General features: G+C 39.6%; 1 pseudogene; it reads left to right on the top strand.

Annotated features, from left to right (window-relative positions):
- LOC143028051 (ATP-binding cassette sub-family F member 1 pseudogene) overlaps window positions 1-25,000 on the top strand; it is a 30,755-nt pseudogene that overhangs the window by 160 nt on the left and 5,595 nt on the right.

Raw genomic sequence — 25,000 nt, 5'->3', positions numbered from 1 at the left:
TGGCGGCTACGGCAGCGAAAGTTCTCCCTTCCTTCAACATATCCAGAAGTTCCACCTTCTCAGCGATCGTCATCATTCTTTGTTTGCGTTTAGGCTCAGTACCAGCCTTGGAAGAAGCAGCACGCTTGGGAGCCATTCCAGGTGATGAAAACGCAAAGTTCAACGCAAAGAAAAAAAAAATCACACACAGCACAGCGTAAAGTAGTACAGTAAACCGCTCGGCGAGAAAGCTTGAAGCGAAATGGCCGCGAGGGAGAGACAAGAGAAGATGATGCGGATCTGAGCGTCGGTCAAAGCACCAATCACAGACCAAATTACAAAATAGAAAGCTGTGATTTGTCGTCTCTCTCCATTGTACCAATCACAGCCCGTCTTGCAACGCACTTCGTCATCGAGATGGTATGCTTTGCGTTTTCTCAACAACAGTATACGCTGGTAATGTATACACATCGCATTCTAGATTTTTTTTAACATGTGAGTTACAAGGTCAAATACCCCTGTATAAGTTTTTTTTTTTTTGCTATTTTACGCTTGTTTTGTTGTTCCTAGACTAGGAAATAATATTTATTACCAATATTTTAATGGATTTAATGAACTTTTTTAGGTGTTCATATATTGCGATTTTTCTAGAATTTTCCAGAAACTCCGCGATATATTTCCCATATATATATATATATATATATATATATATATATATATATATATATATATAATATATATATATATATATATATATATATATATATATATATATATAAAATCCGCTAAGTCGTGAATCCTTGACAGTTGACCCGCGAAGTAGCAGGGAATCCCTGTATATATATATATATATATATATATATATATATATATATATATATATATATATATAAATATATATTTATATATATAAATATATATATATATATGTATTTCTAGATATATGCATATATATACATATATATATTCATATATATACATACATATATATATTTATATATATACATACATATATATATATATATATATATATATATATATATATATATATATATATATATGATGAAACTTTTATTATACTGCTACTGTCCTTCCGTTATACTGTCCCCCAACCCCTTGTTGCTTTCCTATACAATTTCTCTGAATATTCATTTCATTGTTTCGTCTACCCTATGGTGGGGGATAGAATGCTACCACCAAGTATTCCCACTTGGATCGTAAGAGGCGAGAAAAACGGGATGGGGATTAGGACCAGACATCCCTCTCCCTGTAGCCCCACAGGGGACATTCCTAAAAAAAAGTAATGGTATAAGAGGGTCTAGGAGTTTTCCAACCAGAACCCTAAGATTTGGGTCTTTTAATGTGCGTGGATGTGGTACAGATGAGAGTAAAAGGGAAGAGATAGGTAGTATGTTTGTGAGAAGAAAGATGGATGTTTTGGCCTTGAGTGCAACTAAGTTTAGAGGGAAGGGCAAGTGTGAGTTTGGGAGTGTAGTTGGGAGGTTCTCAGGAGTGAAGAGAGGGCGAGGGAGAGGAGTGGCTATACTAGTAAGTGAAGAGATAGGTAAATGTGTAGTGGAGAGGAAGGTTTCTTCAAGGTTAATGTAAATGAAAGTGAAACTGGGAAAGGAGATGTGGGTTTTTGTAAGTGCAGTGAGAAGAGTGTAAAAGAAAGTGAGGCTTTTTGGATAGATTTAAATGAGTGCATAGAAGGATTAGGGAGGAACGTCAATGTAGTAGTACTGGGAGACCTTAATGCTAGAGTAGGAAATAAACCAATTGACGGAGTGGTTGGAAAATGTGGAGTTCCAGGAAGGAATAGTAGTGGAGAGTTGAAGGTGGAGATGTGTCTAGAAAGAGTTGATGATAGCAAATACAGTGTTTCGGAAGAAAGTCAAGCATAAGTACATATGGGAGAGGGTGGTGGGTGGAAGGGTGGTAGATAGAGCGTTAATGGACTATGTAGTGGTAGGTAGGAGTATAATAGGAAATTTTAAGGATGGACATGTTCTAAGGGGAGAGAGTGGGGGAATATCAGATGATTTTTGATGGAAAGTAATTTGAGAGTGGAGGATAGATGGAGAAAGACGAAAAGGACAAAAGTTAGGGAAGTGCTTAGAGTTAACTATTTAAATGAGAAACAAAAGGAGAAGGAGTACAAGAAGAAACTGAGAGAGGAATGAGAGGGAGTGAAGGATAGAGTAGAACTAGGAGTGGAGGAGGAATGGGAATGGTTCAAGGAGGGAGTTACAAAGTGTGCAAAGATGGTGTGAGGAACAAGAGGAACGGAAGGAAATAGAGGGAAGGGTCGAGAGTGGCGGGGTGAGGAAACAAAGAGGGTTGTGGAAGATAAGATGCGAGAATTTACAGATTGGTTACAAAATAGGACGAGGGAGTCATATGAGAGGTACAAAGAAAAGAGAAGTAAAGCACAAAGTAAAGGAGGCAAAGAGGAAAGCAGACGTGAAATGGGGTAAGATTGTGACAAAATTTTTTGAAAGTAATAAAAAGATGTTTTATAAAGAAATCAAGAGAAGAAGAGGAGGCGAATCAAGTAGAGAAGAAAAGTTAAAGGTGCAGATGGAGAGATGATAATGGAAGAGAAGGCAGTAAGAGGAAGAGGGCTACAGTATTTTAGGGAGTTGCTAAATGTGAAGGAGGATCGGGAGGAAAAGGTAGTTGCAGTGGCAAGTGCTAAGGAAATGACCGTGATGAGTGAGGAAAATGGAGGAGAAATAAGGAAGGATGAAGATAAAGCATTTGTTAAGATGATGAGAGCAGGTAAGGCACCTGGTCTGGAAAAATACCATGCAGAATGTCAAAAAAAAAAAAAAAAAAAAAAGGAGATACAGTGATGGTGGGCTGGCTGGTGAGGTTATTTAATGATTGTTGGAGAGAGGGTAGAGTGCCTGAGGACTGGAGAAGTGCCTGTATAGTTCCACTTTACAAGGGAAAATGGGACAAGTGTGAGTGTAGTAATTTCAGATGGATTAGCTTGTTAAGTGTAGTTGGGAAGGCTTATGGGAGGATCTTGATTGAGAGGATTAGGAGAGGAACAGAGGGAGTAATTGGTGAGGAATAGTGTGGATTTAGGACAGGTAGAGGTTGTGTAGATCAGATTTTTGTGGTAAGACAAATATATGAAAAAGCTATAGGAAAAGTTGAGGATATTTTTGGGCTTTTATGGATCTGGAAAAGGCTTATGGCAGGGTAGACAAGAAGACACTGTGGGAGGTTATGCAGATATACGGGGTATGAGGAAAGCTTTTAGGAGCTGTCAAGAGTTTTTACGAGAGTAGTAGAGCATGTGTCAGGATTAGAAATGAAGAGGTTGAGTGGTTTGAGGTAAAGGTGGGACTTCGTCAGGGATGAGTTATGTTGCCCTGGCTGTTCAACTTATACATGGATGGGATGGTGCGTGAGGTAAATGCAAGGGTGGTGGGTCAGGGGTTGGAGATGGTTAAAGAAAATGGAGAAAAGTGGGAGATGAGCCAGCAGTTGTTTTCGGACAACACTGCGCTTGTAGCAGGATCAGAAGAAGGATTGAGGAAGTTGGTTACAGAGTTTGGGAGGATGTGTGAAAGAAGTTGAAGACAAATGTGGGTAAAAGTAAGGTGATGAGATGTACAAGGTGTGAAAGTGGCAACAGACTGGAAGTGAGCATTAAGGAAGAGCGACTGGAGGAAGTGGATAATTTTAGATACTTGGGTGCGAAAGGGAGGAGTGGAGGTGGAGGTAGAATGTAGATTGCGAGAAGCGAGTAAATGCCTTGGTGAATTAAAAAGTGTAATGTGAAGTAGGCATTTGGAAATGGATGCTAAGAGGAGATTGTATGAAGGAATGATTGTGCCAACAGCTCTCTATGGGGCAGAAACATGGAATATAGGAGAGTGTAAGAGGCTGGTAGATTGAGGTAGACAAGTAGATAGATAGAGGGGTAGGTGGCGAGAAATTTATTTTACGACATACATGTTTTGAAAACAATGGCCGCTAAGGAGTTGCAGAATTGCATATTCTCGCTCACCGTCCAATGTTTGTAAATACAAGCTAGGGTATCGATAGAGGTGCTGATATTGCGAAATGCTAATGCTAAGCCACTTCGCTTCGTGACAAAAGTGCTTGCGTAAGCAGTATTGCTTGAGGCAGTATAACAGCGTTTCTGATTGGAGAAAAGGGTGGAGGAGGAGAGAAATTATTGGTGCACGAAGGTAAAGTCACGCCCTTAAAGGGTGGCACTTATTTGTAACGTTCAAAGTTATTGGGTGAATTAAATAGTGACGTTGAAGCAGATTTGGCTTGGTGGGCGTACAAGGATCCCAGGGGAATTCCTCTACTGTCATTACTACAAACAAGTTGTGGAATGGTAATATTATTCGGAAGAAAAGAAAAAGAAAATTACGTATATTCTCCCCATATTGATTCTAAATAATTCACTAAGTAGGACGAAAGAGGCATGCGACCTACATATGAGTGACTTACAATTCAATGATGAAAAGAAAGTGAAGAAAGCTAAAAGTGAATGAAGAATTACAATATCACAGAAGGGAACTGAAAGTGTCGGTAGCAGCAGAGCTAACAGAGAGGAAGAGAGAAGGAGTTTGAATGTGTTTGAGATGAGGTGTCTGAGATGGGGGTTACTATGCTGGATAGAGTGAGAAATGAGGATGTGAGGAAGAGAACGGGGGTGGTAAGGGAGTTCAGAGATAGGGTGGATGAAAGAGTATTGGGATGGTTTGGACATATGAAAAAGATGAGTGAAGAAAGACTAGTAAAAGAGGTATGGAAGGAAGATGTGGAGGGAGTAAACATGAGGGGGCGACCTAGGATGAGATGGATGGATGGATGGGGTGAAAGGGGCTTTGGGGAAGAAGGGAATGTCTGTTGAGGAAGGACGTGAGAGGACAGAAGATAAGGGTGAATGGAAAATGGTTGTATATGGATGATGTTGTGATGCATGGGGTGGAATGGGTGGGGGGATGGGGGGTGAGGTAGTATGTGTGAAAAAAATCTGACGCAGCCCGAAGGGATTTCTCCCCGTCTTCTCCTTTTCTGCATGGGGGGATGGAGAGGGGGGTCGCCGATTTAATGAAGCGGCCTTGCTGTGGATGTGCTGTGTCTTGGGACACTGTTTCTGACCCAGGGCAGTAGATAAGATGCAGGGATGACCCGTCATCCAGGAGGTGCCAAGATTAGAGGGAGGGTAGAGGGTAGAGGGGAGTGGAGTGTATTAGGGATGGAATGGGAGTGAATAGTTTTTATGCCTTTGTTTTTTGGCTACCTCCCTTGTAAAGGGGAAAAAGCCTTTGGTATGTGTATGTATGTACGTATATATATATATATATATATATATATATATGTATATATATACATATATACATATATATATACATATATATATATATATGTATATATATACATGTATATATACATATATTTATATATATATGTATATATATATCTTTTTTGTTTTGTTTGCATTTGTCTGTCTGATTTTCATTTATTATTAGTTATATGTCAATTTATTATTACTTACTATTTACCTGTTGGTTTATTATTTAACTATACCTATGCATTTATTTATGTATTTTATTTACATTATCATAGTTTTTATTTATCATTTTATTATTAGTATGATTTTTTTTTCGCATCCGACCTAGATATGGATCAAAAGGTCTCCTGTCGGCATGCTCCGCCTTTGTAATCCTTTGTAATATACACAATGTATATATACATACATACAGTACAATGTACATATATATATGTATATATATATATGTATATATGTATATATATATATATATATATATATACATATATGTATATATGTATATATATATATATACATATATATATATATATATATATATATAATATATATATACAGTATGTACATACATACATATATATACCAAGGCTTTTTCCCCCTTACAAGGGAGGTAGCCAAAAAGGAAAGGCATAAAATCATTCCCACCCATTCCATCCCTGAATACACTCCACACCCCTCCACCCTCCCTCTTATCTTAGCACCTCCTGGATGACGGGTCATCCCTGCACCTTGTCCACTGCCCTGGGTCAGAAGCAGTGTCGCAAGACAGCACATCCACAGCAAGGCCGCTTCATTAAATCGGCGACCCCCCCCTCTCCTTCCCCCCATTGCATAAAAGGAAAAGACGGGGAGAAATCCCTTCGGGCTACGTCAAATTTTGCTCACACATACTACCTCACCCCCCATCCACCCGCCCATTCCACCTCATGCATCACAACATCATCCATATACAACCATTCTCCATTCACCCCTGTCTTCTGTCCTCTCCCGTCCTTCCTCAACAGACATTCCCCTCTTCCCCAAAGCCCCCTTCACCCCATCCATCCACCTCATCCTAGGACGTCCCCTCATGTTCACTCCCTCCACATCTGCCTTCCATACCTCTTTTATTAGTCTTTCTTCACTCATTCTTTCCATGTGTCCAAACCATCCTAATACTTTTTCATCAACCCTATCTCCCAACTCCCTTTCCACCCCTGTTTTCCTCCTCACCTCCTCATTTCTCACTCTATCTAGCCTAGTAACCCCCATCATACTTCTCAGACACCTCATCTCAAACGCATTCAAACTCCTTCTCTCTTCCTCTCTTATGTTCCATGTTTCTGCCCCATACAGTGCTGTTGGCACAATCACTCCTTCATACAGTCTCCTCTTAGCATCCATTCCCAAATGTCTATTCCTCATTACACTCTTTAATCCACCAAGGCATTTACTCGCTTCTCTCAATCTACATTCTACCTCCACCTTCACTCCTCCTTTTCCTGCCACATTTGGACCCAAGTATCTAAAACTATCCACTTCCTCCAGTCGCTCTCCCTTAATGCTCACTTCCAGTCTACTGCCACTTTCACCCCTTGTACATCTCATCACCTTACTTTTACCCACATTTATCTTTAGCTTTCTTCTATCACACACTCTCCCAAACTCTGTCACCAACTTCCTCAATCCCTCCTCCGATCCTGCCACAAGCGCAGTGTTGTCAGCAAACAACAGCTGGCTCACCTCCCACTTTTCTCCATTTTCTATAACCATCTCCAATCCCTGACCCACCACCCTTGCATTTACCTCTCGCACTACCCCATCCATGTATAAGTTGAACAGCCAGGGCGACATAACACATCCTTGACGAAGTCCCACCTTTACCTTGAACCACTCACTCTCTCCATTTCTAATCCTGACACAAGCTCTACTACTATCATAAAAACTCTTGACAACTCCCAGAAGCTTTCCTCCTATCCCGTATATCTGCATAACCTCCCACAGTGCCTTTCTGTCTACCCTATCGTAAGCCTTTTCCAGATCCATAAAAGCTCAAAAAACATCCTTCCCCTTTCCTATAGCTTTCTCATATATCGGTCTTACCACAAAGATCTGATCAACACAACCTCTACCCGTCCTAAATCCACACTGTTACTCACCAATTACTCCCTCTGTTCCTCTCCTAATCCTCTCAATCAAGATCCTCCCATAAGCCTTCCCAACTACACTTAACAAGCTAATCCCTCTGAAACTACTACATTCACACTTGTCCCCTTTTCCCTTGTAAAGTGGAACTATACAGGCACTCCTCCAGTCCTCCGGCGCTCTACCCTCTCTCCAGCAAACATTAAATAACCTCACCAGCCAGTCCACCATCACTGTACCTCCTTTTTTTAGACATTCTGTATGGCATCCATCAAGACCAGGTGCCTTACCTGCTTTCATCATCTTAACAACTGCCTTCACTTCATCCTTCCTTATTTCTCCTCCATTTTTTCACTCGTCACGGTCATTTTCTTTAGCTTTTCCCACTGCAGCTATCTTTCCCTCCGTATCCTCCTTCACATTTAGCAACTCCCTAAAATATTCTGCCCATCTTCCCCTTACTGCCTTCTCTTCCATTATCATCTCTCCATCTGCACCTTTTACCTTTTCTTCTCTACTTGATTCGCCTCCTCTTCCTCTCTTAATTTCTTTCCAAAACATCTTTTTATTACTTTCAAAATTTTCTGTCATACTCTTACCCCATTTCACATCTGCTCTCCTCTTTGCCTCCTTTACCTTTTGCTTTACTTCTCTTTTCTTTTCTTTGCACCTCTCATATGACTCCCTCGTCCTATTTTGTAACCAATCTGTGAAAGCTCGCTTCTTCTCTTCTACAACCTTCTTTGTTTCCTCATCCCACCATTCACTACCCTTCCTTCTATTTCCTCCTGTCCTTCTTGTTCCACACACCATCCTTGCACACTTTGTGACTCCCTCCTTGAACCATTCCCATTCCTCCTCCACACCTAGCTCTACTCTATCCTTCACTCCCTCCCACTCCTCCCTCAGCTTCTTCTTGAACTCCTTCGCCTTTTCCTTTTCATTTAAAGAGTTCACTCTAAGCACCTCCCTACCTTTTGTCCCTTTCCTCTTTCTCCATCTATCCTCCACTCTCAACTTACCTTCCACCAAAAGATGATCTGATATTCCCCCACCCTCTCCCCTTAGCACATGTACGTCCTTAACTCTTCCTATCATAATCCTATTTACCACTACATAATCCATTAACGCTCTATCTACCACCCTTCCATCCACCACCCTCTCCCATGTGTACTTATGCTTGACTTTCTTCAGAAACACTGTATTTGCTATCATCAACTCTCTTTCTAGATATATTTCCACCATATATATGTATATATACATGTATATAGACATGTATATATACATGTATATATATATATATATATATATATATATATATATATATGACGTAAACGGAGTAGGAAAACGTAAGCGTAGGAAACTATTAATAATTTCTTTGTTATTAGTGGTGTCATCATATTTAATTGCAAAACTTCATCATTATTACATTAGCCACAATGTAATGTTCACACTCGTCACCAACTATGGTAACACGAGGAGGTAGTGAGGTCCACCCCATGTATATAATGCCCACAGCCCGTTTGTAAACCCATTCCTTTGAAAAAGCATACCTGCGAAACTAGTCAGGAATAAACTCAAGACTAAGACTCCTGTGTTTCCTACTCCACTTACGTCAACCTGTCAGAATGTCTCAACACACACACACACACACACACACACACACACACACACACACACACACACACACACACACACACACACACACACACACACACACACACAGATATATATATATGCATACATATACATATATATATACATATATATATATATATATATATATATATATATATATATATATATACAGACATGACAGAATTGAAGAGACACCAAGAGAAATAATTTAATTTATTATGCAAGCAATGGATACAATTAAATTGCTCATAAATGGTCACAATGTGTATAACTTATACTTGGTTGACATCGCCTTTGCATTTTTCAATGCAAGGATCCTTCTAGGTATGCCAGTGATTAGCTCACGAATATCATCTTGAGGGATTTCTTGCCATATTTCCCGTAGTAATCTTAAGAGTTCGGGCTTTGGAGATGGCTTCCTGTTCTTTTTGCGAAGTTGTTGGTCTAATACGCCCCAGAGGTATTCAATAAGGTTCATATCCGGGGACTGACTTGGTCATGAACATCTCCTGATCCCATTTTGGCTCAACCAATTTTGTGTTGCTTGATCAATGTGACAAGGAGCTCCATCTTCCATAAATAGGAAGACATTTTTACTTATTCTACCACTGGAAAACATTGGAATGAGTCCTTCCTTTAATATAGAAATATATTTGCCTGAATTGATGTTTCCCTGACTCTCCACAAGCTTTGATCGACCACCACTCCAAATTTCACCCCACACCATTATTTAAATGCCCCATATTTCACTGTTGACTCCAGTTTTTTGAGGTCAAACTTTTGACTACAGAGTCTCCAGACCTACACTCTTTCACGTCAGAAAATAATACGCATTGCGACTCCAAAAGGCCATAGATCTCTCCACCCTCTCAACAGCCCAATCCTTTCTGCACTTGGCTGGACGAAGGAGTGGTTACCTTCTTGCAGCTCTGCCAAAGTAACACAGATTGTGGAGATACCTGACAGCTGTTCTAGGACTGACATTAGCTTGTGCTGCTATGTCAGAGGCCTTCCAATGTGGATCCTCTTCGACATTTTTTTGACAAGACACAAGGTACTTTCTGAGGGCTCGGGACGACCTCAATTAGGTTTTGTGCCCTTCTTGCCGTCTGTGGTGAATTGTACGATCACTCTATTAACAGTAGAAAGGAGTAATGACAGATTTTCATATATTTTGCGTTGACTAAGTCCACCTTCATGTTGACCCACAATACGATCTCGCTACGTATGCCTGAAGTGATGGGTCTCATCAGGCATACGTAGTGCTCCGTATAGGTTGGCCAAATGTCTGGCGAATCCCCTATCCAACAGACTGGATTTTATAAGTAGCGCCGACCTGAAAAATTCCAGTGACCTCATTCACAGATTAAAGGATATGGACATTTCAGGAAAAAAATATGGCTTCGTATGACGTCACAGCCTTATTCACAAATGTTTCCGTGGAAGAGGCGTTAAAAGCAGCAAGAAAGGTAGTTAGAGATATGGATGTCGAGGCTCTACCCATAGGAAAGGCAGATTTCTTAAAACTTATATCGCTATGTGTGAGATTTGGTCCCTTCGTTTTCAACGGAGAGGAATACAGCCAATGTAGAGGCCTTGCGATGGGGAGCCCCCTCAGTGCTGTTTTAGCTTCCCTATATATGGAGGTTTTAGAGAGAGATCATTTTGTAAAAATAATGGGTCGAAACACCTCCTGGTTTCGATATGTGGATGATGTCTTCGTCGTTGCCCCCAAGAACACCAATTTGGACAACAAATTGAGGAGGTTAGATAATGTCGAACAAAACATCCAGTTCACTGTAGAACACGAGACAGACAACAAATTGGCCTTCCTCGACACCGTCATCTGGAGGAAAGAGAAGAAGACCGCATTCTCGGTTCATAGGAAAAGTACAAATAAAGACGACATCATTCACTACTACTCCGGCCACAACGAGAGAATAAAGAGTGGAGTGGTAATAGGATTCTTCCTGAGAGCATACCGCATTTGTAGTGTAGAATTTATTAATTATGAAATTGAGTACTTTTTCAAGTTTTTCACCAATTTCTGTTATCCGGATTGGCTGTTGTACCGTCTTAGAGAAAAGGCTTTTAATAGATCAAAATTAAGCATAAGGAACAGAGGAGACGTGACTGAAAATGATAGAAGAGGGAATATTTGTCCGTGCCAAACTCGAGCCACTCAGGCGAGTTGGGACAGTTGCTCACTAGAGCCGGCATCAAGGTTGCGATCAGCACGGGAACGAAAATAGGAGACATTGTTAAGAACCAGAATAAAGTCGTGGCCAACGGGGAAGAAAACAGTGTCGTCTACAAGATACCGTGTGGAAACTGTCCTGTGAGCTACTACGGGGAAACCAGCCGAGGTATTAAGAAGCGGACAGTTGAGCACAGGAATGACGTCAAGGCACACCGAGTATCAAACTCGCTAGTGGTTCATGTAGATACTCACGGCCACTTACCAGACTGGAACAGAGTAGAGGTGCTGCAGAAAGGACTTCCTAAGAAAAGAAGAAAAATAACTGAAGCAGCTTACATCGCTTCCCATCCAAACAACAACCATCGCGATGGGTTTATTAAATTAACAAAGACGGCCAGCCGCTTGATACTTCGCGAGGCAGAGCGTAGGAGGACGAGAGGTCAGGTCGATCATGGTGGAACGCGGATAGATTCGGCGGGTATTTAGGGGATGAATTGTTCGAATGTGCATGTACTCTGAAGAAGTCCTGGTAAGGACGAAACGTCAGAATAAATCCCTAAACGGTTCCCTGTGTTTATCTCACCACCCATCCACTCATCTGTCTTACATATTTCAATATATATGTATGTATGTATATATATATGTATATATATATATATATATACGTATATATATATATATATATGTATATACATATATATATATATATATATATACATATATATATATATATATATATATATATATATATATATGTGTGTGTGTGTGTGTGTGTGTTTGTGTATATGTAAATGTATATGTATATACACTTTCACTTATTTTTTTATTATTTTGCAAAATAAACAGCATTTGGAGATGAGGTCTTTATTGAATGTACACCGTTTCGTTCGTTGTCCAAGAAGCAACAAAGGCTTTGGCCTTAAATGGTGTTTACTACTCTGCCACAACTGTCGGCAGTTGCCATCTATAAACAAATATGTATTTTTCTTCCGTTTGCGTTGTGAGAAAACAAGAATTGGCACATAATAGTTGCCTAAAGTTGGAGGGCTTGCCCAGGTGATTGTGGAGGAGGAAGAAGTGGAATAGGAGAAAGATGAGGAAGAGGGTGAAGGAGAGGATGTGGAAGAGAAGGAAGAGAGGAGGGTGGGGGGTAAATAATGTGGAAGTTTCAGGTGGTAATGGTGGAAGAAGAAGAGGAAGAGGAAGTGGAGGATTATATAGAAGACTCAGGTGGTGATTGTGGAAGAAGAAGGGGAGGAAGAGGCAATGTAGAAATACTTAGCATCCTTGCTTGAGGTTGACCTCACACTGGGCTCTATTTTCTCCAACCTCCGATGAGTCGATGATACCACGCATCTCTAGAACTTTTTACGCCGTTAAATCCCTCTGGAAAACTATTTTGTTTTCTCAAAAAAAAAAAAAAAAAAAAAAAAATGCATAGAATGTCATTTGATATGCTGGAGGGAAATTTATTTTCATCCAGCATAATCAGATTCCTTCCCGAAACCTGCGGGCTGTATATCTGATCCTACAGTCGGAGGAAAAATAGCCCAGTGGGATAACGCCTTCAAGAGTTGCTGGTGATCCAGGTGTTCTCGGGTCTCTTCGGCGAAGGACTACACGATGCCAAGCGAAATCGTCGACTTGACTCGTTTCAAAGGAAACCTTGTGTTTTCGTTTCTCACCATACGTGTTACCGTTGATGGCTATCACTGGTGACCAAAAGGCACAATGTTGTGTCCAAAAGAATAGAAGCACTTGTTAAATAATACAAAATATAATCTTAATAAACAGGATTTTTTTTATCATATACACTCAGTATCAGATTTTTTTCTTATGTACACTATCAGACTTTCAAAATCCGTTTTCTTATGACTTTCTTTTCTTTTCTTTTCAGGTACAGGAGCTTTCAGTCCTCTTTCAAGCTAGTCCACGGTTTCGTACTTCCGGTCTAAGGTGAATGGCTACACCAGTACTAAAGTAATGATAATTATAGAAATAATAATAATAATAACAGTAATAACAATAATGATATTTGTAATAATAATTATGATAATGATAATAATAATAATAATAATAATAATAATAATAATAATAATAATAATAATAATAATAATAATAATAATAATAATAATAATAATAATGATAATAATAATTAATAATAATAATATTAATAATAATAATAATAATGATGATGATGGTAATAATAGTAATAATAATGATAATAATAATAATAATAACAATAATAATAATAATAATAATAATAATAATAATAATAATAATAATAATAATAATAACAATAATAATAATAATAATAATGATAATAATGATAATAACAATGATAATAATAACAACAATAATAATAACAACAACAACAATAACAATACTACTACTACTACTACTACTACTACTACTACTACTACTACTACTACTACTACTACTACTACTACTTTTTTTTTTTTTTTTTTTTAATTTATAATACGACCTCCATCCTATTGGAACTGTGTGGTGGAAGCAGCGGGGTCTGTCTTCCACAGACACAGTTCATTGGCCCCTCTCCCGCCAATGACTGTGGTCGACGACCCTTTCATTTGTTTATTTATTTATTTATTTTTAATAATGCCTAGTACAAAAGTTCATTTATCCTACTGTCAACCACCGTCTGCTCAAAATCCAGGTTTTGTATATGTGTTGATTTGGGTGGTGGGGACCTGGTACCTCTCAGGCACAAGAGGGCTGATCTTAGGAGTGAGAATGATAGTCTACATCTCATCCATGAAACAATGCTGCTTTTTGGTTGTTGTTTCTTTTCAGCCATTACCTCAGCCAGCCGAGCGTAGAATGCCTTTGCTCTAGGACCCATCCCACCTGAAGTCGTAAAGGTTATAGGAGTGAATGAGCCCTGGTCTACATTCTGTATGCGCTCCTCGTACATCCTGATCTTCTCATGCTCGTTCCGAGAGTGGGATGCCTCAATAGTTAGGTTGCTGTAACAGGGGGCCATCGGATCAAATATTCGCATGTCAAAGAAAGCCAATTGTCCCCGTGTCCAGAAACCTCTTGCGCTGACATCCACTCTTGCTTCATCTGATGTGTTGGACGTGCGGTATCTGAAGTTCTCCCCTCCTAGTGGGAGTAATGTTGGTTCGATAGTCACATCCTTGCACACCTCCTGAAGCATTTGGGCAGTGAGATCTCTTACCTCATCGTGTCGCATGCAAATAAATCCACCTTGCTTGCATATCATTGCATGGTCTGTAGTAAATTGTACACCACAGGAGCATCTGTTAGGCAGCCCTCCTAATGGCCATCCATACCTCAGGGCAATGGCATCCGTGAATTCTCTTTTGTTTAGGGTGAATCCCTTTGCCCTGATTGGTAGTGCTGTCAGCCAATTAGACGCCCCAACTTCCTGCGCCACGGTTACTACTACTACTACTACTACTACTACTACTACTACTACTACTACTGCCTTCTCTTCCATTATCATCTCTCCATCTGCACCTTTTAACTTTTCTTCTCTAATTTATTCGCCTCCTCTTCCTCTCTTATTTTTTTCAAAACATCTTTTTATTACTTTCAAAAAATTCTGTCATACTCTTAACCCATTTCAAATCTGCTCTCCTCTTTGCCTCCTTTATATTTTGCTTTACTTCTCTTCTCTTTTCTTTGTACCTCTCATATGGTTCCCTCGTCCTATTTTGTAACCAATCTGTAAATGCTCGCTTCTTCTCTTCTACAACCTTCTTTGTTTCCTCATCCCACCACTCACTACCCTTCCTTCTAATTCCTCCCGTCCTCCTTGTTCCATACACCATCCTTGCACACCTTGTGACTCCCTCCTTGAACCATCTCCATTCCTCCTCCACTCCTAGCTCTACTCTATCCTTCACTCCCTCCCACTCCTCTCTCAGCTTCTTTTTGTACTCCCTCTACTTTTCTTTCTAACTTAAATAGTTAACTCTAAGCACCTCCCTACCTTATGTCCTTTTCGTCTTTCTCCACCTGTCCTCCACTCTCAACTTACCTTCCACCAAAAATGATCTGATATTCTCCCACTCTCTCCCTTTAGAACATGTACATCCTTAATTCTTCCTATTACTTCCTATTATGCTCTTATCTATCTCTACATAGTCCATTAACGTTCTATCTACCATCCTTCCATCCACCACCCTCTCCCATGTGTACTTATGCTTGACTTTCTTCCTAAACACTGTATTTGCTATCATCAACTCTCTAGACACATCTCCACCATCAACTCTCCACTACTATTCTTTTCTGGAACTCCACATTTCCCAACCACTTCATCTATTGGTTATTTTCTTTCCCTAGCATTAAGGTCTCTCAATACTACTACATTGACGTTCCTCCCTAATCCCTCTATGCACTCATTTAAATCTATCCTTTCCTCTACACTCTTCTCACTACCAGGCCCATATGCACTTACAAAAACTCACATCTCCTTCCCCAGTTTCACCTTAATACACATTAACCTTGAAGAAACCTCCTTCCACTCCACTACACGTTTACCTATCTCTTCACTTACTAGTATAGCCACCCCTTTACTCCCTCGCCCTCTCTTCACTCCTGAGAACCTCCCAACTACACTCCCAAACTCACACTCGCCCTTCCTTCCCAACTTAGTTTCACTCAGAGCTAATGCACCCATCTTTCTTCATATAAACATACTACCTTTCTCTTCCTTTTTACTCTCATCTGTACCACATACACGCACATTAAAAGACCCAAACCTTAGGGTTCTGGTTGGAAAACTCCTAGACCTTGTTATGCCTTTACTTTTTTTTTAGTAATGTCTCCTGTGGGGCTACAGGGAGGAGGATGCCTGGTCCTAATCCCCGTCCCGTTTTTCTCGCCTCTTACGATCCAAGTGGGAATACTTGGTGGTAGCATTCTATCCCTCACCACAAGGTAGGCGAAACAAGGAAATGAATATTCAGAGACATGGTACAGGAAAGCAACAAGGGGTTGGGGGACAGCGTACGGGAGGGACAATTGCAGCATTATAAAAGTGTCATCATTTCTCTGTGAACAGAGTCCTCCTCTATTACAGACAAAATGATGTGTGGCTCTGGTCAGTAGGAGCGCCCCATATAGACCGTAAAGTATCAACTGCATGCTACTTTGGCACGATATCATGCATCCAATACCCTAGACGGATATATATATATATATATATATATATATATATATATATATATATATATATATATATATATATATATATACATATATATATATGTATGTATGTATGTATTGGACAAATATATCAAAACTCGAAACCTAACATTGTTTATAGGACAAATATATCAACTATTGACTTATTCAATGCAGTATAAGTTAATATAAACTTTTATAGTGAAGTAAGAAACTATTTTTAAGGCACTGTTATGCTTTGCAATGCCAATTTTGGCCGGACTTAACATGTATTATTGTATAAAGTTAGTGGACAGTTATTTACATTAATCATTATTTACATTTGAGTTCATTGTCTTGAAAAGGAAGACCAATTTGGCTGCCTTCTCATTACCGAGGCGGTTCCTTAATTTTGTGTGTACAAGTCCATAGAAGGAGAAAACTCATTCAACTCCTGATGATGAGGCTACTGCAGTTAGGAGTTGACGCACTGATAACAGAATATCACTGTCTAACATGGCTGTATGTGAATCCCACCACTCAATAGCTATCAGGGTCTTGGTCACAGACTTAGTAAACTTGAACGCCTGGAAAGGAGGTGATTTTGCCTGAAACTTCATAATGACAGGAACAAGTGTTGTATATTTCTCATTGGCATACTCCATAGTAATATTCACCTCTTCTGCACTGAGCATTTTTCCTTGAAGTGCTGGATGAAGCATGTTGGCAAGTATGTGAGCTTTGGTGATAAACTGTTCATACCTTTTTTCACCAGTTTTTCAGCTTGTTTATTGTTTGTGAATAGCCAAGTAATTTCTTCCAAACATCTACCGCTTGAGCAATAGTACACTTGTCACTCTGTACCTCATCTAGAGCCTTTGCTATTGGATCCTTCGATCCAGTAATTCCTCAGCCGAACGTTTTAGGCCTAAATTTGATACTTTGTTTCTTACTTCAGTATCAATAGCTTTCCTGTTGACTTCACAGATCTTCATTAGAATTGGCCAGTTATTTATATAGGCCTTGAGACAGTCTGACATTGTGTTCCACCTTGTGTCCTGGGGCATGACTAGACACTGATCACCTTCCTGCCGATACTTTGAAGCAGCATAATGATTATTTCTAAACTATTTAACTACATGGACCACATGTTGTTTTACATTATCAATCTCAAGGTCATGAGCCAGTAGATTTAGTAGGTGTGCTGCACATCCGTATGTGAGGACGGTATGCTCAGGTTCACTCGATTCTTCCAAGACTTTTCTCATCTTGGTGACATTTGCTGCATTGTCTGGCATAAAACTTCCAATGTGACAACCAAAATCTTGTTCAGCCTTCTTGATCGAATTTTGTACAAGTTGTAGAAAATATTCAGCAGTGTGAGGTTTCCTGGATGTGTCTATTGTGTTAACTAAATAAGTCTGACCAGTGGATGTTGTTAGAGTGACACATATTATGGGCTCATTATGGATGTTAGACCACCCATCAATTGAAAGACATACAGTTTCATTATTCAGGTCATCTGCACACTTTTTATATTCCTCTTCATACACAAGATCCAAGTACTTATCAGCAATAGCTTTTCTGGATGGAGGAATATAACCTTGCCTCAGGTTCTGAACCATCTTGAAAAACTGAGGATGCTAAACAAGACGAAATGGTGAATTTGTAGCAAATATCATTCTTGCAACTTCTTTGTCGAGATTTTCTTTTTGAGAGGCTGAAGTTTTTATGATAAATCTGTCCAGAGATGTTGATGACTTTCTTTTAGATGAAAATGATCTAGCAGAAGTGGCGCCTGTGGAGGAGTCTGATAGTGACCTTTTTAATGGTGGAGTCAGGTTTGCAGATAATTCAAGTGGAGCCGATGATGAAGGGATTGAAGCTGTTGATACAGATCCTGAAATGGAAACAGAAAATTTTAGCATATTGCATAACTTATAAATTAATAAATAAATGAATGAATACGGTGTGATTTAGGCTACTTTTGAGTACAATAGTTATTTTTTAGATAATGATCATATTCACACAAGGCACTAAATTATTTGGAAATAATTAACAGGATATGAAATAGGTGGGCTTGGAATTCAGCCCACACAGGATTCAGTCCACTTTTAAATTCATTAAAAATAATGGGTTAGTTGGGTTAGGTTAGGCTAAATCCCTTTGGGCTGAATCCCATGTGGGCTGAATTCCAATGGAACCTATGAAATATATTGCACAATGCTGAATGAAATGAATAACAATCATCTAGGCCCCAAAGTTGAGTGGATACAGTATATTATAGTGATATAGTCATTACCCGAATTTAGAAGTAATGAAGTTGAAGTATTATCTCTTTAGGCCTTCACATTTTTATTGCACATTCTCTCCATTATTCACCAGATTTATATAGTTGTGTATGGAAAGGGAGAAATGCACACAATATAAGTAAAATTATTTACGTGGGTCATCAATTTCTTCTTCTGTATGCTGTGGCTGACCTTGGCATTTATCTCTGTGAGATTTTAATCTTGACACAATGCCCTGTAGTTCCTGGCTGCAGTGTTTGCATTTAGCTCGGTACCCCTTGCTAGAAGTTGTTGGTAGTTTTTCAAAATAATTCCAGACAGGATCATTTGTTCTGCCTGAAGGAACCACTCTGCCAGGTCCAGACGACATCCTTCCTGGTTGATTCCAAAGCAGCAGCTGACTCAGTGAGAAGCTGGTTACCTAGAAAAAGTTTTAACAAGAATCTTGTTGAAACTTGTTGTAGGCTGCACAGTGATATATATTACATATAGGCTTATACCGTTCCTTGTATACTTGTGGCAAGTCTATATAACACTGCTCTTTATGTGGATAGGAGGTAAGGGAACACGGGCTGAGGGAAATACTTTTATTCCTGACTAGTTTCGCCTGAGCTAAAGCAGCAGCACACTTTATCGTAATGAATAATAAACACAGAGCCCCTGATCCAGACGGACGTTTCAGCCACGCGAACAACAGGAGGATACTTGGTCCACCCGCTGTGACAATCCGCCACACCGACAGATGAGGTCGAGTGGGGGACCAACCTGACACTTTGCCACGTTCCTTCTTTTGCCATATATATTGACCAACTTGACTTCAAACTATGTTCCTCTGAAGAAGCCACTCAGGCGAAACTAGTCAGGAATAAAAGTATTTCCCTCAGCCCGTGTTCCATTCACCTCCTATCCACATTTGTCACAATGTATACACACTGCTCTTTATATTGATATGCTAAAAATGTCCTTTAGCAATCAGATCGCATATCAGATAGCAATCCCACAATATTTAAAATCTATAAAAATATATTTAAATAAAATAAATCTGATTTAAATAAAAAAAATCTATATTTGATATTTTTAAAAAAAAAAAAAAAAAAAAAAAAAATCGCCAACCCCGGTGTCCACTAACCTCATACAATAATACCTGTTAAGTCCGGCTAAAATTGGCATTTCAAAGATAACAGTGCCTTAAAAATAGTTTATATTAACTTATACTGCATTGAATAAGTCAATAGTTGATATATTTGTCCTATATACAATGTTAGGCTTCTAGTTTTGATATATTTGTCCAATATAAAATGTTAGGTTACAAAGAAAGCAATGGCCTCCGCTAGCGGAGCCAGGAATCTGTGTGCACACGTCCTGTGTAACAGTAGTCCTTGATAGGAGGAGTGGGAGGGAGTAAAGGGTAGAGTAGAGCTGGGTGTGGAGGAAGAATGGGGATGGTTCAAGGAGGGAGTCATAAAGTGTGCAAGGATGGTGTGTGGAACAAGAAGGACAGGGAGAAATAGAAGAAAGGGTAGTGAATGGTGGGATGAGGAAACAAAGAAGGTTGTAGAAGAGAAGAAGCGAGCTTTCACAGATTGGTTACAAAACAGGACGAGGGAGTCATATGAGAGGTACAAAGAAAAGAAAAGAGAAGTAAAGCAAAAGGTAAAGGTTGCAAAGAGGAGAGCAGATGTGAAATGGGGTAAGAGTTTGATAGAAATTTTGAAAGTAATAAAAAGATGTTTTGGAAAGAAATTAAGAGAAGAGGAGGCGAATCAAGTAGAGAAGAAAAGGTAAAAGGTGCAGATGGAGAGATGATAATGGAAGAGAAGGCAGTAAGGGGAAGATGGGCAGAATATTTTAGGGAGTTGCTAAATGTGAAGGAGGATAGGGAAGGAAAGATTGCTGCAGTGGGAAGTGCGAAGAAAATGAGAGTGATGAATGGGGAGAATGGAGGAGAAATAAGGAAGGATGAAGTGAAGGCAGTTGTTAAGATGATGAAAGCAGGTAAGGCACCTGGTCTGGATGGATGCCATGCGGAATGTCTGAAAAAGGGAGGTACAGTGATGGTGGACTGGTTGGTGAGGTTATTTAATGTTTGTTGGAGAGAGGGTAGAGTGCCGGAGGACTGGAGGAGTGCCTGTATAGTTCCTCTTTACAAGGGAAAAGGGGACAAGTGTGAATGTAGTAGTTTCAGAGGGATTAGCTTGTTGAGTGTAGTTGGGAAGGCTTATGGGAGGATCTTGATTGAGAGGATTAGGAGAGGAACAGAGGGAGTAATTGGTGAGGATTTAGGACAGGTAGAGGTTGTGTAGATCAGATCTTTGTGGTAAGACAGATATGTGAGAAAGCAATAGGAAAGGGGAAGGATGTTTTTTGGGCTTTTATGGATCTGGAAAAGGCTTATGATAGGGTAGACAGAAAGGCACTGTGGGAGGTTATGCAGATATACGGGATAGGAGGAAAGCTTCTGGGAGCTGTCAAGAGTTTTTATGAGAGTAGTAGAGCTTGTGTCAGGATTAGAAATGGAGAGAGTGAGTGGTTTGAGGTAAAGGTGGGACTTCGTCAAGGATGCGTTATGTCGCCCTGGCTGTTCAACTTATACATGGATGGGGTAGTGCGAGAGGTAAATGCAAGGGTAGTGGGCAAGGGATTGGAGATGGTTAAAGAAAATGGAGAAAAGTGGGAGGTGAGCCAGCTGTTGTTTGCGGACGACACTGCGCTTGTGGCAGGATCGGAGGAGGGATTGAGGAAGTTGGTGGCAGAGTTTGGGAGAGTATGTGATAGAAGAAAGCTAAAGATAAATGTGGGTAAAAGTAAGGTGATGAGATGTACAAGGGGTGAAAGTGGCAGTAGACTGGAAGTGAGCATTAAGGGAGAGCGACTGGAGGAAGTGGATAGTTTTAGATACTTGGGTGCAAATGTGGCAGGGAAAGGTGGAGTGAAAGTGGAGGTAGAATGTAGATTGAGAGAAGCGAGTAAATGCCTTGGTGGATTAAAGAGTGTAATGAGGAATAGACATTTGGGAATGGATGCTAAGAGGAGACTGTATGAAGGAGTGATTGTGCCAACAGCACTGTATGGGGCAGAAACATGGAACATAAGAGAAGAAGAGAGAAGGAGCTTGAATGTGTTTGAGATGAGGTTTCTGAGAAGTATGATGGGGGTTACTAGGCTAGATAGAGTGAGAAATGAGGAGGTGAGGAGGAGAACAGGGGTGGAAAAGGAGTTGGGAGATAGGGTTGATGAAAGAATATTAGGATGGTTTGGACACATGGAAAGAATGAGTGAAGAAAGACTAGTAAAAGAAGTGTGGAAGGCAGATGTGGAGGGAGTGAACATGAGGGGACGTCCTAGGATGAGGTGGATGGATGGGGTGAAGGGGGCTTTGGGGAAGAGGGGAATGTCTGTTGAGGAAGGACGGGAGAGGACAGAAGACAGGGGTGAATGGAGAATGGTTGTATATGAATGATGTTGTGATTGCATGAGGTGGAATGGGCGGGTGGATGGGGGGTGAGGTAGTATGTGTGAGCAAATTTTGACGCAGCCCGAAGGGATTTCTCCCCGTCCTCTCATTTTATGCAATGGGGGGACGGAGAGGGGGGTCGCCGATTTAATGAAGCGGCCTTGCTGTGGATGTGCTGTGTCTTGCGACACTGCTTCTGACCCAGGGCAGTGGACAAGGTGCAGGGATGACCCGTCATCCAGGATGTGCTAAGATAAGAGGGAGGGTGGAGGGGTGTGGAGTGTATTCAGGGATGGAATGGGTGGGAATGATTTTGTGCCTTTTTCTTTTTGGTTACCCCCCTTGTAAGGAGGAAAGAGCCTTGGTATATGTATGTATGTATGTATATATATACTGTATATATATATGCGTAAGTAAACACTAGGAAAAGTAAACTGACGAAGCAAAGTGCTTTCGTATAATTACATCTTCAGTGCTGATACAAAGAAGGACTTATAAAATGAAGAAAAAGGTACAGAATGTATGACTGAGTGAGACATGGTGAATAGGGAATTCGGAGAGGTAGTGGAAGAAATACACGTGACATTTGATACCGTCTTGGTAACCAACAAGTATGGGACAATTGCTCATAACTGGTATAATACCATTTAGATAATTTTGAAATTTCATGGCAAACATAACTATCTAATTTGTACAAACCTTGATGGAGATTAACATTTATTCCCTTACTAGATTTGATCAAACTGCATTCAATTAAATTTCTTTCTGTGATGTTATTGTTGTATGTGACGACTTTAACGTTATCCCAGTCAACTAGGTGGTTAAAATGGTTCATGTAGTTGAATATGCCGCTAGATTGGTGTCCCTCTCTAACGTATTTCTTGTGTTGATTGATTCGTGTTTTGAGTGTTTTAGCAGTCTGACCAACATAAAACTGATTACAGGATTTACAAGGTATTTTGTACATACACCCTTTATCACTATTGGCGGAATTATCTATGAGCAATTGCCTTACAGTGTTCTTATTGTTCAAAGATAAATTAATGTTGAAATTACGTAATATATTTGGAATGTTTTTCAGGTTCCCTTAGTACGGTAGAATTAGCAAATTATTCATATTGAAAATTTGGGTTGACCTAAGGTTATGAAATGTTCTTTTAGCACAATTATAAGCTGTATCAAGAACATGTGTGGGGTATTGCAGCTTAGTACCAATATCATAAATACATTTTATTTCATCATCGATGTACTCTGGGCTGCAAATGCGTAGGGCCCTAAGGAACATCAAAGAAAAAACAGATCGTTTTACACCATCAGGGTGTGAGAAATAATAGTGTATATATGAAAAAACATTGGTTGGTTTACGATATACACTAAATTTCAACTCGCTTGCACGACGGTAAATATTACAATCAAGGAAAGGCAAAGTACCTTCACTCTCTATCTCCACCGTGAACTTAATGGAACTGACCAAATTATTAAGTTTATAAAAAAAAAAAAAAAAAAATGATTTACATTAACTTGAATGAGCCACAGACATAGGATGTCATCAATGTATCGCAGCCGTATTATGTTGGAGGGAGTGATCTTACTTAATATTCTAGTTTCAAAAAACTCCATATGTAAATTACTCAATACGGGGGAGACAGGATTACCCATGGTCATGCCAAATTTCTGATAATAAAATTTATCATTAAATTGGAACTTACAGTCTTTAACAAACAATTTAATCAGTTCAATTAAGGTGTCTGAGGGTAATGGTAAGTCGTATTTATTTAATTCTTCTTTTAGATAGATTAGATCATCCAAAGGGACTTTAGTAAATAAACTAACAATATCATAACTTACTAATTTAAGTTTATAATCTGGTTTTACCTCACCTAGTTTGTTAATAATGTCTGAACTGTTCTTAACATATGAAGTGGAAATAGTTCCAACCAGTGGACTAAGAATTGTTACCATTTCGAAAGTTTATATGAAGCTGAACTTATTGAAGAAACGATTGGTCTTACCGGGTAAATTGGTAAACGTGTCTTATTAAACCGTATATGTAAGGCAAAGGAGGCCTAAGAGAAATAAACTTTTTGATGAGTTCCCTATTTCCAGTTAACAATTCTTTTATCTTCTTATTTAAATGGCTATTCACTGATTCAGTAGGATTCTTTAAATGTTGGACATAAATATCTTGATCTTTAAGTAGTTCATCCATTTTGTTTAAATAATTCTCTTTGTTCATAATTACTACGGCGTTTGATTTATCAGCTTTTGTGATATGTAAATCACTGTCCTTTTTGAGAGAATAGCAATGTGGAAACGTTCAGGACAGCTGGGAGGTACCTGATTAGCTAAAGCATCATATATTAACATAATCTATAGGCAGGTCTTTATCACACTTTAAATTACAAAAAGCTTTACCAATGTTAATGATGTTAGATGGATTTGAATTATTGGCAAAGCTGAGCCCAAATCCTAACGCTGTTGATTGAGCCTTGGTGAGTGGCTTAGATGACAAGTTAACCACGAAATCTGGGAGGAGGAAGAGAAGGGGGAAGAGGAGAAGGAGCAACAAAAGTGGAGGAAAAGAATGAGGAGGAGGAGGAGGAGGAGGAGGAGGAGAGGAAGAGGAGGAATAGAAGGAACCAAAAAAGTGAAGGAGGATAAAAAAGGAGTAAAAAGAGAAGCAGGAGGAGAATGGTCGAAAGAATATATTATTGGCGCGAAATGGGATGGAAAGAATCGGGAATAATGAAATTACTAGCTCACATTAATGAGAGTGACTGGACCAAACATCCTAACCCAGATTTCGTGGTTAACTTGTCATCTAAGTCACTCAC

Source organism: Oratosquilla oratoria, chromosome 9, assembly GCF_046742065.1.
Source record: "Oratosquilla oratoria isolate Oo_2021 chromosome 9, ASM4674206v1, whole genome shotgun sequence".
NCBI lineage: Eukaryota > Metazoa > Arthropoda > Malacostraca > Stomatopoda > Squillidae > Oratosquilla > Oratosquilla oratoria.
Note: the sequence above shows the minus strand (reverse complement) of the source record. Positions and strands in the feature narration are given on the sequence as shown.